Source organism: Schistocerca americana, unplaced genomic scaffold (assembly GCF_021461395.2).
Source record: "Schistocerca americana isolate TAMUIC-IGC-003095 unplaced genomic scaffold, iqSchAmer2.1 HiC_scaffold_886, whole genome shotgun sequence".
In the NCBI taxonomy this organism is placed as follows: Eukaryota; Metazoa; Arthropoda; class Insecta; order Orthoptera; family Acrididae; genus Schistocerca; species Schistocerca americana.
Genome location: NW_025726660.1, coordinates 32,501 through 37,500, shown reverse-complemented (window position 1 = coordinate 37,500; position 5,000 = coordinate 32,501). Strand labels below are relative to the sequence as shown.

General features: G+C 52.9%; 1 non-coding gene across 1 annotated transcript in view; it reads right to left on the bottom strand.

The window, feature by feature from the left end:
- LOC124591998 overlaps positions 1–547 on the bottom strand; it is a 1,910-nt gene extending 1,363 nt beyond the window's left edge. The window contains exon 1 of the ribosomal RNA XR_006977272.1: positions 1–547. This exon is cut by the window's left edge and continues 1,363 nt beyond it. This is a non-coding gene — a ribosomal RNA (small subunit ribosomal RNA).
- Between the last annotated feature and the right edge of the window lie 4,453 nt (positions 548–5,000).

Here is a 5,000-nt window from a genome sequence, read left to right as displayed (position 1 = left end):
GATTTAAAGTGTACTCATTCCGATTACGGGGCCTCGGATGAGTCCCGTATCGTTATTTTTCGTCACTACCTCCCCGTGCCGGGAGTGGGTAATTTGCGCGCCTGCTGCCTTCCTTGGATGTGGTAGCCGTTTCTCAGGCTCCCTCTCCGGAATCGAACCCTGATTCCCCGTTACCCGTTACAACCATGGTAGGCGCAGAACCTACCATCGACAGTTGATAAGGCAGACATTTGAAAGATGCGTCGCCGGTACGAGGACCGTGCGATCAGCCCAAAGTTATTCAGAGTCACCAAGGCAAACGGACCGGACGAGCCGACCGATTGGTTTTGATCTAATAAAAGCGTCCCTTCCATCTCTGGTCGGGACTCTGTTTGCATGTATTAGCTCTAGAATTACCACAGTTATCCAAGTAACGTGGGTACGATCTAAGGAACCATAACTGATTTAATGAGCCATTCGCGGTTTCACCTTAATGCGGCTTGTACTGAGACATGCATGGCTTAATCTTTGAGACAAGCATATGACTACTGGCAGGATCAACCAGGGAGCTGCGTCAACTAGAGCTGAGCAGCCGGCCGCCCGGGAGTGTGTCCCGGGGGCCCGCGCGAACACGCAAGCGTCCGCTCAATTATTCTGCAAACAGGAGGAGGCTGAGCTCCCCTGCACAATACACCTCGAAACCCTCTCAGGTCCCGGCGGCGCGCAGCGCCGTCCTAAGTACTTGGTCGGGTTCGAGAGAGGCGCAATCGCCCGGAGTTTGGCGAGTAGACGCTTTAGGTGCGACCACCCGTGCTCCCAACTGAGCTTGCCGCTGCCGACAGAGGCCCGGGAGCGTGCTGTCGTGGCATTGCCGGCGGGAGACAACACGCGCCACCTACGGTGGCCGGCAGCTCCAACGCCAGCGCCACAGAAGGACAAAAGCCCCACTTGGGTGCCGAAGCGAACTCTCCCAGCACAGCGCACGCGCCAACACGTCCGCACAGCTGCGATACAATCCACCTGCGAGAACCGCAGAGGCGACCGAGCAGCAGACGGCGTCGCGGCGCCGAGCGCCGGGCGGCGGCGCATCCTCAGCGCACACAGTCCTCAATCGGACCAGCACACTGCAGATGTCCACCGCGCTTCGCACCGGGCCCGCGAGGACCTACTTTGGCCGCACGGCGCCGCGTGCAGGGTGCGCCGGCGCGCAGCTGCGCCGCCTGCCGCCTCCGTCGGCCGGCGCGCCTGCCACTGGCCGCCCCCACCAGCCGGCTGTAGCGCGTGCGCCCACGCACCGCGCGGCCAGCACGCCGGAAGGCCCCCCCTCACCGGCCGGGGACGGTCCCACCCAGCCACCGCCGCGTATCGCTTCACACCCACATGCCATTCACGTTCGTGGGCATGGTGGGTATCGCTGAAACAACCGGTTGGTAGCTCAACCGATCGTCGCCATCACTGATTCACCTCTAGCGAGAACAACCGCACCACAACGGTTTACCAGTTCTTCATTTGCGTAACGTCACCAGCAAACGTAGACGTCCATCGCCATTTGCAAATTCAACGATTGTTGCATGCCTGTGTCAGGTGTCACGACACACTATGTCTGCCCACATACACGCAACAACATGTGCACGCTTCGCGAACACGTGGAAGGTGGCCCCCGTACGTATGCGATGTCCATTGCGCGAACGACTGTCAACCGGCCTCTGTCGCATGTCGCAGATGTGGAACGCAGTGCACCATGCTATCACGGTGTGTGAGAAGAGACGACTACGTCTGACAACACGCGCCACTACATCAACAGACGGCTCATGCTGATCGCCATCCACGGCATACCATACTGCAATCCAGCTCTTATAGGGAGACGACACGTAGCTGAGTGCACAATATTTGGACCGTATGGTTCGCCGTTGTTGGCGCAGTCGTGGTACGGTCACACATGTACCACGATGTATCATTCAGTACATGAGGACCAATGTGCGGTACAGTGTGTGATTTGGACGTACAACATCAGCGGACAGTTGCCACAAGCCGTACCACAACGTAGGCTGTGCTTCGCCATGCGAATGCCAATGAACAACTGCGAAGGGCATTGAGCATGTACGTCCTGCCGCCATCCGCATTACAGTGTATAGCTGCAAGGTGTTTAACATGAAGCGATACTCTGGGGACCGGGCAGTGCGAGTAGCAAACTATATTGCGGGGGTTGCAGTTAGGCAACACTACACTAATTTAACGCGTCGTATGACAATTACAGAGCAGGTTAAGGCCCAACGTGTGTTGGGTTAAGGCCCAACGTGTGTTGGGTTAAGGCCCAACGTGTGTTGGGTTAAGGCCCAACGTGTGTTGGGTTAAGGCCCAACGTGTGTTGGGTTAAGGCCCAACGTGTGTTGGGTTAAGGCCCAACGTGTGTTGGGTTAAGGCCCAACGTGTGTTGGGTTAAGGCCCAACGTGTGTTGGGTTAAGGCCCAACGTGTGTTGGGTTAAGGCCCAACGTGTGTTGGGTTAAGGCCCAACGTGTGTTGGGTTAAGGCCCAACGTGTGTTGGGTTAAGGCCCAACGTGTGTTGGGTTAAGGCCCAACGTGTGTTGGGTTAAGGCCCAACGTGTGTTGGGTTAAGGCCCAACGTGTGTTGGGTTAAGGCCCAACGTGTGTTGGGTTAAGGCCCAACGTGTGTTGGGTTAAGGCCCAACGTGTGTTGGGTTAAGGCGCAACATAGGTTAGGTTAAGGCGCAACATAGGTTAGGTTAAGGCGCAACATAGGTTAGGTTAAGGCGCAACATAGGTTAGGTTAAGGCGCAACATAGGTTAGGTTAAGGCGCAACATAGGTTAGGTTACGGCGCAACATAGGTTAGGTTAAGGCGCAACATAGGTTAGGTTAAGGCGCAACATAGGTTAGGTTAAGGCGCAACATAGGTTAGGTTAAGGCGCAACATAGGTTAGGTTAAGGCGCAACATAGGTTAGGTTAAGGCGCAACATAGGTTAGGTTAAGGCGCAACATAGGTTAGGTTAAGGCGCAACATAGGTTAGGTTAAGGCGCAACATAGGTTAGGTTAAGGCGCAACATAGGTTAGGTTAAGGCGCAACATAGGTTAGGTTACGGCGCAACATAGGTTAGGTTAAGGCGCAACATAGGTTAGGTTAAGGCGCAACATAGGTTAGGTTAAGGCGCAACATAGGTTAGGTTATGGCGCAACATAGGTTAGGTTACGGCGCAACATAGGTTAGGTTACGGCGCAACATAGGTTAGGTTAAGGCGCAACATAGGTTAGGTTAAGGCGCAACATAGGTTAGGTTAAGGCGCAACATAGGTTAGGTTAAGGCGCAACATAGGTTAGGTTAAGGCGCAACATAGGTTAGGTTAAGGCGCAACATAGGTTAGGTTAAGGCGCAACATAGGTTAGGTTAAGGCGCAACATGGGTTAGGTTAAGGCGCAACATGGGTTAGGTTAAGGCGCAACATGGGTTAGGTTAAGGCGCAACATGGGTTAGGTTAAGGCGCAACATGGGTTAGGTTAAGGCGCAACATGGGTTAGGTTAAGGCGCAACATGGGTTAGGTTAAGGCGCAACATGGGTTAGGTTAAGGCGCAACATGGGTTAGGTTAAGGCGCAACATGGGTTAGGTTAAGGCGCAACATGGGTTAGGTTAAGGCGCAACATGGGTTAGGTTAAGGTACAATATGGGTTAGGTTAAGGTACAATATGGGTTAGGTTAAGGTACAATATGGGTTAGGTTAAGGTACAATATGGGTTAGGTTAAGGTACAATATGGGTTAGGTTAAGGTACAATATGGGTTAGGTTAAGGTACAATATGGGTTAGGTTAAGGTACAATATGGGTTAGGTTAAGGTACAATATGGGTTAGGTTAAGGTACAATATGGGTTAGGTTAAGGTACAATATGGGTTAGGTTAAGGTACAATACGGGTTAGGTTAAGGTACAATACGGGTTAGGTTAAGGTACAATACGGGTTAGGTTAAGGTACAATACGGGTTAGGTTAAGGTACAATACGGGTTAGGTTAAGGCACTTGGGGGGGGGGGGGCCCGGTTTGTTGATTGTGATTATCGTAAGTAAATGACTGCGGCATCATCTGATTTGCCACGTCAGGGTGCACCTTTGGCTCATAACAGGCGGCGCTCTGATTCCATGCTTGTGGCAGACCTGTGTCTTTCATTCCTGCCATTGTTTGTGTGGTGTGACAGGAGGCAGTATTGTGATGTTGGGTGCACCCCTGTCTGGGACATGTGTGGGTGTTGGTGGCTTAGCTGAGCAATGGTGGTTGTCGGAAGGGTGGGATATTCTGTTTTCCGAGTGGACCTCCCGGTCTGGTTATGATAGTGTGGATTGTCTAATGTGGCAGAGAGGATGCACTGGGTGTTGTTCCATGCTGGTGCTTACATATTGTCTGTGTGCCTGTTACAGGCAGAGAGTAGTGCGTGATAAGAGTGTCTGGCTGACGTGTGATTGTGAGCAGAGTCTTTCAGCATGTATACGGACAGGTCTATACATTATCTGTATTCTGATGGCTCTATCTATTACTAATCAGCGCCGTGTATACGTTTAATCCGGTTCCAGTCGAAACTATTGTATCTCTGTACATTAGTGACACGGCGAGCCCGCTATGTAGTTACTCGTCTCGGCAGCTTCCACCGGTGTATGGCAAATGATTATAAGGAATCAGTCTAGTCGTCAATACCGATAGTCTGACGTCACATGTCTGGGGTGGGGGACGCTGCGCCCTTCCGGTGGGTCATGGCCTAGGAAGACTCTTCCCACGCAGGGGGGCTTGGACTGTCATTGACTCTTCCGAGTAATATACTTGCCGTACGTTTTTGCGACTGCGAGTGCAACGCTCACCGGTACCGACATGGATGGAGCGCCTCCTAGCTGCCGCTGAGCATCTGCATTCGTACAGCGAGCAACGCGATCGCGTCTGTAGCTCGTACGTGGTACAGCTCGCAGCTCATGTATATGGACAGCGGGAATGTCGCATATTGGACATAACTCTTCATGAAA